The following is a 12,376-nucleotide window of genomic DNA, read 5'->3' on the forward strand; positions in this document are numbered from 1 at the left end:
TCGCCAATTTACCCTCGACATCAGGAGGAGTGGGGGACGATGCCAACCCCAGCCGCAAGCGATGATGGAATTCTCGCTTGCAACTTTCATCAGCTAGCTGAGACCAGGCCACTCAGGGTTTGAATGGGGTCCTGGGTGTACACCCACCACCGGAGTGGAAGAATGGCAGGCGCATCTTACAGATGACTAGTCGATGGTCAGAGGGCAGATCAGCTCCACGGTAGGTCCTGGTGTCAAGGACATGGGCTCGCATCCGCTGGTCCGTCACTACGTAGTCCAGCAGATGTTCTTGCTTGGACCCGCATGCATCCACGATGTTGTGTGGATGCGCCGATGCCGGAACAGCGTGTTGGCAATTACGAGCCCATGGGCTGCACAAAAATCTAGCAGCCTCCTACCGTTGTTATTGAGCTCATCTGGCCCATGCCTTCCAATCACTCCAGACCAGGTGCCAGCATCATGACCAACTCGGGAATTGAAGTCACCCAACAAGAAGGCATCCGACTCATCGGCCTTGCCTGCATCCCTCCACGGATGTTCGTCTTCGGTGGGGGCATACGTAACCACGACCACCACTCCTCGCCTCCAGTTGATGAGAAGGCGAGCCCAGAGTAGCCTGGGGCTTACAGCTTCCCACACCTCACCGCCACGCTCCCACGCCCCCTTCATTCTTTTGTTCAGAAGCAGAGCCACTCCCTGTTTGTTTGGCAGTCTCCTGCCCCGAGTGGAGGACTGTCCACCCCTCATGGTGGCAGGAGCCAGAGCCGGTCCACCGGACCTCCTGAACGCCGCAGAGATCCAGGCGGTACCGGTCCAGCTCCCGACAGAGGAGTGGCAGCCTCTCCTCCTCCGCAGTGAGCGTTCGAACATTCCACGTGGCCATCCGCAATGGTTTTTCGTTGTTTCTGGAGGAGCCCCGAGGGTGAAGATTCAATCTCCTGGCTCCGCCAATTGGGGTTTGGCCAGGAGATGTCAACCCTCTGGGGTGACAGAGAGAGACACACACACAGAGACCCACCCACCCCGCCCCGCCCCGCCCCACCCCGCCCCACCCCACCCGCCCACCCCGCCCCGCCCCACCCCGCCCCACCCCGCCCCACCCCGCCCCACCCCACCCCATCCCACCCACCCCACCTCACCCCACCCCACCCACCACCACCCACCCCACCCCCCCACCCCCCCACCCGCCCCACCCGCCCCACCCGCCCCACCCGCCCCACCCACCCCACCTCACCCACCCCACCCCACCTCACCCCACCCCACCCCACCACCACCCACCCCACCCCACCACACCCCACCCACCTTGTGAACGCTGGACGGGTCGCGGTGCCAGGCTAGGTACATCTCCTCCACGTAGTTGGAGGAGCTGCCGCTGAGAAACGAATCGGCAGCGAGCGGCGATGTCAGTGGAGATGTGGCAGCGCGTAGTGCACCACCACCACCACCACCACTCCCCAGGCTGAAGCTACGGGGCTGGGGGAAGGCTACACGGAGCCCACCACCACCACCACGAGCTCCCAGCCCCCCCGCAGGGTGGTGAGTGCAGGAGAGGGAGGAGAGGGAGGGGAGGAGGAGGAGGGGGGAGCGAGGGGAGAGGGAGGGGAGGAGTGGGGAGAGCCGGCACACACAGACACGGTGCATGGCTGTGGCTGTGGGTGGGGGTGGGACAGTGGGGGGGAGGGAGGGAGGAGGAGGGAGAGATGGGGGAGGGAGGGGGGAGGAGGGGAGGGAGAGATGGGGGGGGGGGAGATGAGGGGGGGAAGATGGGGGGAAGGGAGTGAGGGGAGATGGGGGGGGGGGAGATGGGGGGGGGGGAGATGGGGGGGGGGGGAGGGAGGGGGGAGGAGGGAGAGATGGGGGAGGGAGGGGGGAGGAGGGGAGGGAGAGATGGGGGCGGGAGATGGGGGGAGAGTGGATGAGATGGGGAGGATGTGGGGGAGAGTGGGGGGGGGAGATGAGGGGGGGAAGATGGGGGGAAGGGAGTGAGGGGAGATGGGGGGGGGGGGAGATGGGGGGTGGGACAGTGGGGGGGGGGGAGGGAGGGGGGAGGAGGGAGAGATGGGGGAGGGAGGGGGGAGGAGGGGAGGGAGAGATGGGGGCGGGAGATGGGGGGAGAGTGGGAGAGATGGGGGGGGGGGGGAGATGAGGGGGGGAAGATGGGGGGAAGGGAGTGAGGGGAGATGGGGGGGGGGGGGGAGATGGGGGGTGGGACAGTGGGGGGGGGGGGAGGGAGGGGGGAGGAGGGAGAGATGGGGGAGGGAGGGGGGAGGAGGGGAGGGAGAGATGGGGGCGGGAGATGGGGGGAGAGTGGGAGAGATGGGGGGGGGGGAGATGAGGGGGGGAAGATGGGAGGAAGGGAGTGAGGGGAGATGGGGGGGGGGGAGATGGGGGGGGGGAGATGGGGGGGGGGAGATGGGGGGGGGGAGATGGGGGGGGGGGGAGAAGGGGGGAGAGATGGGGGAGATGGGGGGGAGATGAGGGGGGGAAGATGGGGGGAAGGGAGTGAGGGGAGATGGGGGGGGGGAGATGGGGGGGGGAGATGGGGGGGGGGAGATGGGGGGGGGGGAGATGGGGGGGGGGGGGAGAAGGGGGGAGAGATGGGGGAGATGGGGGGGAGATGAGGGGGGGAAGATGGGGGGAAGGGAGTGAGGGGAGATGGGGGGGGGGAGATGGGGGGAGAGATGGGGGAGATGGGGGGGAGATGAGGGGGGGAAGATGGGGGGAAGGGAGTGAGGGGAGATGGGGGGGGGGGAGATGGGGGGAGAGATGGGGGAGATGGGGGGGAGATGAGGGGGGGGAAGATGGGGGGAAGGGAGTGAGGGGAGATGGGGGGGGGGGGGAGATGTGGGGGGGGAGGGGGAAAAGGGGGGAGAGATGGGGGAGATGGGGGGGGGGAGATGGGGGGGGGGGGAGATGGGGGGGGGGAGATGGGGGGGGGGGAGATGGGGGGGAGATGGGGGAGGAGATGGGAGAGAAAGGGGGAGAGAGAGGGAGACACGGACGGGGGAGTGGTTAACAAGCAGTATCTCATCATGAGGCCTCCTTTGCCAGTACCAAAATATTAACTAATATGGGTTTTTCCCCCCTTTTTCTGACGACAAAACTGACAGCGTTGGCGAGGAATCGTGTTCACATTGAGCACGACACTTGCAGTCAAATGCAAACAAAAAAGACAACTCTGATACTTGATGCACCGTCCTTGAAACTGATTGGTCCACACCAGAGACAGCTGTGCGCCTTTTGGCGTCATCTGGTCCAACACCATGTGAGACTAGGCTCTAAGGAAAGCTGTCTCGGGTGTGGACCAATCAACTTCAAGGACCATGTGAGACTAGGCTCTAAGGAAATCTGTCTCGGGTGTGGACCAATCAACTTCAAGGACCATGTGAGACTAGGCTCTAAGGAAAGCTGTCTCGGGTGTGGACCAATCAACTGCAAGGACCATGTGAGACTAGGCTCTAAGGAAAGCTGTCTCGGGTGTGGACCAATCAACTTCAAGGACCATGTGAGACTAGGCTCTAAGGAAAGCTGTCTCGGGTGTGGACCAATCAACTTCAAGGACCATGTGAGACTAGGCTCTAAGGAAAGCTGTCTCGGGTGTGGACCAATCAACTTCAAGGACCGTGTGAGACTAGGCTCTAAGGAAAGATGTCTTGGGTGTGGACCAATCAACTTCAAGGACCATGTGAGACTAGGCTCTAAGGAAAGCTGTCTCGGGTGTGGACCAATCAACTGCAAGGACCATGTGAGACTAGGCTCTAAGGAAAGCTGTCTCGGGTGTGGACCAATCAACTTCAAGGACCATGTGAGACTAGGCTCTAAGGAAAGCTGTCTCGGGTGTGGACCAATCAACTTCAAGGACCATGTGAGACTAGGCTCTAAGGAAAGCTGTCTCGGGTGTGGACCAATCAACTTCAAGGACCATGTGAGACTAGGCTCTAAGGAAAGCTGTCTCGGGTGTGGACCAATCAACTTCAAGGACCATGTGAGACTAGGCTCTAAGGAAAGCTGTCTCGGGTGTGGACCAATCAACTTCAAGGACCATGTGAGACTAGGCTCTAAGGAAAGCTGTCTCGGGTGTGGACCAATCAACTTCAAGGACCATGTGAGACTAGGCTCTAAGGAAAGCTGTCTCGGGTGTGGACCAATCAACTTCAAGGACCATGTGAGACTAGGCTCTAAGGAAAGCTGTCTCGGGTGTGGACCAATCAACTTCAAGGACCATGTGAGACTAGGCTCTAAGGAAAGCTGTCTCGGGTGTGGACCAATCAACTTTAAGGACCATGTGAGACTAGGCTCTAAGGAAAGCTGTCTCGGGTGTGGACCAATCAACTTCAAGGACCATGTGAGACTAGGCTCTAAGGAAAGCTGTCTCGGGTGTGGACCAATCAACTTCAAGGACCATGTGAGACTAGGCTCTAAGGAAAGCTGTCTCGGGTGTGGACCAATCAACTTCAAGGACCATGTGAGACTAGGCTCTAAGGAAAGCTGTCTCGGGTGTGGACCAATCAACTTCAAGGACCATGTGAGACTAGGCTCTAAGGAAAGCTGTCTCGGGTGTGGACCAATCAACTTCAAGGACCATGTGAGACTAGGCTCTCAGGAAAGCTGTCTCGGGTGTGGACCAATCAACTTCAAGGACCATGTGAGACTAGGCTCTCAGGAAAGCTGTCTCGGGTGTGGACCAATCAACTTCAAGGACCGTGTGAGACTAGGCTCTAAGGAAAGCTGTCTTGGGTGTGGACCAATCAACTTCAAGGACCATGTGAGACTAGGCTCTAAGGAAAGCTGTCTCGGGTGTGGACCAATCAACTTCAAGGACCATGTGAGACTAGGCTCTAAGGAAAGCTGTATCGGGTGTGTACCAATCAACTTCAAGGACCATGTGAGACTAGGCTCTAAGGAAAGCTGTCTCGGGTGTGGACCAATCAACTTCAAGGACCATGTGAGACTAGGCTCTAAGGAAAGCAGTCTCGGGTGTGGACCAATCAACTTCAAGGACCATGTGAGACTAGGCTCTAAGGAAAGCTGTCTCGGGTGTGGACCAATCAACTTCAAGGACCATGTGAGACTAGGCTCTAAGGAAAGCTGTCTCGGGTGTGGACCAATCAACTTCAAGGACCATGTGAGACTAGGCTCTAAGGAAAGCTGTCTCGGGTATGGACCAATCAACTTCAAGGACCATGTGAGACTAGGCTCTAAGGAAAGCTGTCTCGGGTGTGGACCAATCAACTTCAAGGACCATGTGAGACTAGGCTCTAAGGAAAGCTGTCTCGGGTGTGGACCAATCAACTTCAAGGACCATGTGAGACTAGGCTCTAAGGAAAGCTGTCTCGGGTGTGGACCAATCAACTTCAAGGACCATGTGAGACTAGGCTCTAAGGAAAGCTGTCTCGGGTGTGGACCAATCAACTTCAAGGACCATGTGAGACTAGGCTCTAAGGAAAGCTGTCTCGGGTGTGGACCAATCAACTTCAAGGACCGTGTGAGACTAGGCTCTAAGGAAAGCTGTCTCGGGTGTGGACCAATCAACTTCAAGGACCATGTGAGACTAGGCTCTAAGGAAAGCTGTCTCGGGTGTGGACCAATCAACTTCAAGGACCATGTGAGACTAGGCTCTAAGGAAAGCTGTCTCGGGTGTGGACCAATCAACTTCAAGGACCGTGTGAGACTAGGCTCTAAGGAAAGCTGTCTCGGGTGTGGACCAATCAACTTCAAGGACCATGTGAGACTAGGCTCTAAGGAAAGCTGTCTCGGGTGTCTACCAATCAACTTCAAGGACCATGTGAGACTAGGCTCTAAGGAAAGCTGTCTCGGGTGTGGACCAATCAACTTCAAGGACAGTGCACACACATTATCAGAGTTGATTACGACCGTAGATATTGTGGTCAATGCAAACATGATTCCTCGTAAAATAAAAAGGTGTCAACCGTATTCCCAATGTCGCATCGACTGCAAACTCAGTACAGCTGTGTCACACCGATGACATTCTATCATTAGAAATTTAAAAAAATTAACCCGTCAAAACAACGTTTTTCACTATAAATCCTTTATATGCGTGGCGGCTAGAGTCCTCTCGTCCTCTGGCTTGAGATGGCTGCCACCTATGGGTCAGATGATTGCCTGCCACCATTAAGCAATTGGTCATTAAATATTTTAAAAAATTTCCCTAAAAAGTGTAACATTTTGGAGATTTTTTTCACGAAAAGTAATTGTCACGCACAACGAGCCTGTGCGCAAAATGTTCAGCTCGATTGGATCACGGGAAGTGGGTTAAAAAAACGACCGAAAGATTTGCACGGTCCTAAGCGCGCAAGCGAGCGAACTTAATATAAAGGATTTAAAAACGCATTTCAATCCTTGACGAGTCACATTTCGAACGCCACCGCCGCCACCACCACCACAGCCGCCTTTCCGACTCTCGTGAATTGACGATGCATCTGGAACTCGTGTCGGCTTCATTTACTTATTTAATGGGCACCACGGGGTGGGAGCGCAGGAGGTCGTGGGTCCGACCACGACCCTGACGATGTCTGTTGTATATTTGGTGTTTGCGTGTCTCTCACTCTCATCATCGTCATCACGGTGGTCGCGTGATGTTCCCTTGCTCGCCTGCTACGCAAGAGGTCGGTGGTGGTTCGATCCTGACCCTGACGACGCCTGCTGCTGTACATTTGGAGTCTGCGTCTCTCTCTCTCTGCCTGTGATGAGATGTTGACTACCTCGCCTGGTACGCAGGAGATGTTAACTACCTCGCCTGGTATGCAGGAGGTCGTGGGTTCGATCCCGACCCTGACACTTGCTGTATATTTGGAGTCTGCGTCTCTCTCTCTGCCTGTGATGAGATGTTGACTACCTCGCCTGCTACGCAAGAGGTCGGTGGTGGTTCGATCCTGACCCTGACGACGCCTGCTGCTGTACATATGGAGTCTGCGTCTCTCTCTCTCTGCCTGTGATGAGATGTTGACTACCTCGCCTGCTACGCAAGAGGTCGGTGGTGGTTCGATCCTGACCCTGATGACGCCTGCTGCTGTACATTTGGAGTCTGCGTCTCTCTCTCTCTGCCTGTGATGAGATGTTGACTACCTCGCCTGGTACGCAGGAGATTTTGACTACCTCGCCTGGTATACAGGAGGTCGTGGGTTCGATCCCGACCCTGACACTTGCTGTATATTTGGAGTCTGCGTCTCTCTCTCTCTGCCTGTGATGAGATGTTAACTACCTCGCCTGGAATGCAGGAGATGTTGACTACCTCGCCTGGTATACAGGAGGTCGTGGGTTCGATCAAGACCACTGACACTTGCTGTACATTTGGAGTCTGCGTCTCTCTCTCTCTGCCTGTGATGAGATGTTGACTACCTCGCCTGGAATGCAGGAGATGTTGACTACCTCGCCTGGTACGCAGGAGGTCGTGGGTTCGATCCTGACCCTGACGATGCCTGCTGCTGTATATTTGGAGTCTGCATCTCTCTCTCTGCCTGTGATGAGATGTTGACTACCTCGCCTGGTACGCAGGAGATGTTGACTACCTCGCCTGGTACACAGGAGGTCGTGGGTTCGATCCCGACCCTGACACTTGCTGTATATTTGGAGGCTGCATCTCTCTCTCTCTGCCTGTGATGAGATGTTAACTACCTCGCCTGGTATACAGGAGGTCGTGGGTTCGATCCCGACCCTGACACTTGCTGTACATTTGGAGTCTGCGTCTCTCTCTCTGCCTGTGATGAGATGTTGACTACCTCGCCTGGTACACAGGAGGTCGTGGGTTCGATCCAGACCACTGACGATGCCTGCTGCTGCTGCTGCTGTATTTGTTCAAGTTCATTGATTAGGTGTAGCCCTGTGAGCCATTCGGCTCTTGAATCGGGTGCAACCGCAACAAACAAAAAACATCTTAAAGTGACTATGCGCAAACAGAAAATCCACCACAGTGGCTAGGAGATGTTAACTACCTCGCCTGGTGTGCAGGAGGTCGTGGGTTTGACAATCGACCCAGACGCCTGCTGTATATTTGGAGTTTGCGTGTCTCTCTCATCATCATCACGGTGGCTAGGAGATGTTAACTACCTCGACTGGTGTGCAGGAGGTCGTGGGTTCGATCCCGACCCTGACGATGCCTGCTGCTGCTGCTGTAGATTTGGAGTCTGCGTCTCTCTCATCACCATCATCATCACCACAGTGGCTAGGAGATGTTGACTACCTCGCCTGGTGTGCAGGAGATGTTAACTACCTCGCCTGGTGTGCAGGAGGTCGTGGGTTCGATCCCAACCCTGACGATGCCTGCTGCTGCTGTATATTTGGAGTCTGCGTCTCTCTCATCACCATCATCATCACCACAGTGGCTAGGAGATGTTAACTACCTCGCCTGGTGTGCAGGAGATGTTGACTACCTCGCCTGGTGTGCAGATGTTGACTACCTCGCCTGGTGTGCAGGAGATGTTGACTACCTCGCCTGGTGTGCAGGAGGTCGTGGGTTCGATCCCGACCCTGACGCCTGCTTTTTGCCAACACATTCGGAATGAACGTCAGTGACGAATGGAGGTTACTTTGATTATTCTGGCTCCTATGAATCTCCCAAATGATGGGGCACACTGTTGCTGTTGAGCTGTTATCAATTTGGCGATGGCTTCTGAACCAATAAGTTAATGAGCTCAGAGAGGCTTTGCTTGGTAGCGATGGAGGATGGTTTAGTTATTGTACTTGCACGACTGTGGTAATTTGTGCATGTTTTTGTGGTTATAACGCTGTAACTCTTACTGGACATCCGAGACAAAAACAGCTTTACAGCTGATTCTGAATGTGTGTCTCTGGGTCTCTGTGTGTCTCTGTGGGTGTGGGTCTCTGTGGGTCTCTGTGGGTCTCTGTGTGTCTCTGTGAGTGTGGGTCTCTATGGGTCTCTGTGGGTCTCTGTGAGTGTGGGTCTCTGTGGGTCTCTGTGGGTCTCTGTGAGTGTGGGTCTCTATGGGTCTCTGTGGGTCTCTGTGAGTGCGAGTCTCTGTGGGTCTCTGTGGGTCTCTGTGAGTGTGGGTCTCTATGGGTCTCTGTGGGTCTCTGTGAGTGTGTAATTGTGTTTGTTTTTGTGGTTATAACGCTATAACTCTTACTGGACATCCGAGACAAAAACAGCTTTACAGCTGATTCTGAATGTGTGTCTCTGTGGGTCTCTGTGAGTCTCTGTGAGTCTATGTGTGTCTCTGTGAGTCTCTGTGGGTCTCTGTGGGTCTCTGTGTGTCTCTGTGTGTCTCTGTGGGTCTCTGTGGGTCTCTGTGGGTCTCTATGAGTGTGGGTCTCTGTGGGTCTCTGTGGGTCTCTGTGGGTCTCTGTGGGTCTCTGTGGGTCTCTGTGGGTCTCTGTGAGTGTGGGTCTCTATGGGTCTCTGTGGGTCTCTGTGGGTGTGGGTCTCTGTGGGTCTCTGTGGGTCTCTGTGGGTCTCTGTGGGTCTCTGTGGGTCTCTATGAGTGTGGGTCTCTGTGGGTCTCTGTGGGTCTCTGTGGGTCTCTGTGGGTCTCTGTGAGTCTCTGTGAGTCTATGTGTGTCTCTGTGAGTCTATGTGAGTCTCTGTGGGTCTCTGTGGGTCTCTGTGTGTCTCTGTGTGTCTCTGTGTGTCTCTGTGGGTCTCTATGAGTGTGGGTCTCTCTGGGTCTCTGTGGGTCTCTGTGGGTCTCTGTGGGTCTTTGTGAGTGTGGGTCTCTATGGGTCTCTGTGGGTCTCTGTGGGTGTGGGTCTCTGTGGGTCTCTGTGGGTCTCTGTGGGTCTCTGTGGGTCTCTGTGGGTCTCTGTGGGTCTCTATGAGTGTGGGTCTCTGTGGGTCTCTGTGGGTCTCTGTGGGTCTCTGTGGGTCTCTGTGGGTCTCTGTGAGTCTCTGTGAGTCTATGTGTGTCTCTGTGAGTCTATGTGAGTCTCTGTGGGTCTCTGTGGGTCTCTGTGGGTCTCTGTGTGTCTCTGTGTGTCTCTGTGTGTCTCTGTGGGTCTCTATGAGTGTGGGTCTCTCTGGGTCTCTGTGGGTCTCTGTGGGTCTCTGTGGGTCTTTGTGAGTGTGTAATTGTGTTTGTTTTTGTGGTTATAACGCTGTAACTCTTACTGGACATCCGAGACAAAAACAGCTTTACAGCTGATTCTGAATGTGTGTCTCTGTGGGTCTCTGTGAGTGTGGGTCTCTGTGTGTCTCTGTGTGTCTCTGTGGGTCTCTGTGGGTCTCTGTGGGTCTCTGTGGGTCTCTATGAGTGTGGGTCTCTGTGTGTCTCTGTGGGTCTCTATAAGTGTGGGTCTCTGTGGGTCTCTGTGGGTCTCTGTGGGTCTCTGTGGGTCTCTGTGTGTCTCTGTGGGTCTCTGTGAGTCTCTGTGTGTCTCTGTGGGTCTCTGTGAGTCTTTGTGTATCTCTGTGGGTCTCTGTGAGTCTCTGTGTGTCTCTGTGTGTCTCTGTGGGTCTCTGTGTGTCTCTGTGGGTCTCTGTGAGTCTCTGTGGGTCTCTGTGGGTCTCTGTGAGTGTGGGTCTCTATGGGTCTCTGTGGGTCTCTGTGAGTGCGAGTCTCTGTGGGTCTCTGTGGGTCTCTGTGAGTGTGGGTCTCTATGGGTCTCTGTGGGTCTCTGTGAGTGTGTAATTGTGTTTGTTTTTGTGGTTATAACGCTATAACTCTTACTGGACATCCGAGACAAAAACAGCTTTACAGCTGATTCTGAATGTGTGTCTCTGTGGGTCTCTGTGAGTCTCTGTGAGTCTATGTGTGTCTCTGTGAGTCTATGTGAGTCTCTGTGGGTCTCTGTGGGTCTCTGTGTGTCTCTGTGTGTCTCTGTGGGTCTCTGTGGGTCTCTATGAGTGTGGGTCTCTGTGGGTCTCTGTGGGTCTCTGTGGGTCTCTGTGGGTCTCTGTGGGTCTCTGTGGGTCTCTGTGAGTGTGGGTCTCTATGGGTCTCTGTGGGTCTCTGTGGGTGTGGGTCTCTGTGGGTCTCTGTGGGTCTCTGTGGGTCTCTGTGGGTCTCTGTGGGTCTCTATGAGTGTGGGTCTCTGTGGGTCTCTGTGGGTCTCTGTGGGTCTCTGTGGGTCTCTGTGGGTCTCTGTGAGTCTCTGTGAGTCTATGTGTGTCTCTGTGAGTCTATGTGAGTCTCTGTGGGTCTCTGTGGGTCTCTGTGTGTCTCTGTGTGTCTCTGTGTGTCTCTGTGGGTCTCTATGAGTGTGGGTCTCTCTGGGTCTCTGTGGGTCTCTGTGGGTCTCTGTGGGTCTTTGTGAGTGTGGGTCTCTATGGGTCTCTGTGGGTCTCTGTGGGTGTGGGTCTCTGTGGGTCTCTGTGGGTCTCTGTGGGTCTCTGTGGGTCTCTGTGGGTCTCTGTGGGTCTCTATGAGTGTGGGTCTCTGTGGGTCTCTGTGGGTCTCTGTGGGTCTCTGTGGGTCTCTGTGAGTCTCTGTGAGTCTATGTGTGTCTCTGTGAGTCTATGTGAGTCTCTGTGGGTCTCTGTGGGTCTCTGTGGGTCTCTGTGTGTCTCTGTGTGTCTCTGTGTGTCTCTGTGGGTCTCTATGAGTGTGGGTCTCTCTGGGTCTCTGTGGGTCTCTGTGGGTCTCTGTGGGTCTTTGTGAGTGTGTAATTGTGTTTGTTTTTGTGGTTATAACGCTGTAACTCTTACTGGACATCCGAGACAAAAACAGCTTTACAGCTGATTCTGAATGTGTGTCTCTGTGGGTCTCTGTGAGTGTGGGTCTCTGTGTGTCTCTGTGTGTCTCTGTGTGTCTCTGTGGGTCTCTGTGGGTCTCTGTGGGTCTCTGTGGGTCTCTATGAGTGTGGGTCTCTGTGTGTCTCTGTGGGTCTCTATAAGTGTGGGTCTCTGTGGGTCTCTGTGGGTCTCTGTGGGTCTCTGTGGGTCTCTGTGTGTCTCTGTGGGTCTCTGTGAGTCTCTGTGTGTCTCTGTGGGTCTCTGTGAGTCTTTGTGTATCTCTGTGGGTCTCTGTGAGTCTCTGTGTGTCTCTGTGTGTCTCTGTGGGTCTCTGTGTGTCTCTGTGGGTCTCTGTGAGTCTCTGTGGGTCTCTGTGGGTCTCTGTGAGTGTGGGTCTCTGTGGGTCTCTGTGGGTCTCTGTGAGTGTGGGTCTCTATGGGTCTCTGTGGGTCTCTGTGAGTGTGGGTCTCTGTGGGTCTCTGTGGGTCTCTGTGAGTGTGGGTCTCTATGGGTCTCTGTGGGTCTCTGTGAGTGTGGGTCTCTGTGGGTCTCTGTGGGTCTCTGTGAGTGTGGGTCTCTATGGGTCTCTGTGGGTCTCTGTGAGTGTGGGTCTCTGTGGGTCTCTGTGGGTCTCTGTGAGTGTGTAATTGTGTTTGTTTTTGTGGTTATAACGCTATAACTCTTACTGGACATCCGAGACAAAAACAGCTTTACAGCTGATTCTGAATGTGT

At 55.2% G+C, this 12,376-nt stretch overlaps 1 long non-coding RNA gene across 2 annotated transcripts in view; it reads right to left on the minus strand.

The window, feature by feature from the left end:
* LOC144954678 (uncharacterized) overlaps positions 1-12,376 on the minus strand; it is a 30,530-nt gene that overhangs the window by 3,336 nt on the left and 14,818 nt on the right. The window contains exon 2 of one of the 2 annotated variants that reach the window (XR_013641322.1): positions 1,303-1,643. This is a non-coding gene — a long non-coding RNA (uncharacterized LOC144954678). Of the gene's footprint in view, positions 1-1,302; positions 1,650-12,376 lie in introns of both variants that reach the window. The other variant, XR_013641321.1, reaches the window with a different exon arrangement.

This window comes from Lampetra fluviatilis, unplaced genomic scaffold, assembly GCF_964198595.1.
Source record: "Lampetra fluviatilis unplaced genomic scaffold, kcLamFluv1.1 SCAFFOLD_824, whole genome shotgun sequence".
Taxonomy (NCBI): Eukaryota; Metazoa; Chordata; class Hyperoartia; order Petromyzontiformes; family Petromyzontidae; genus Lampetra; species Lampetra fluviatilis.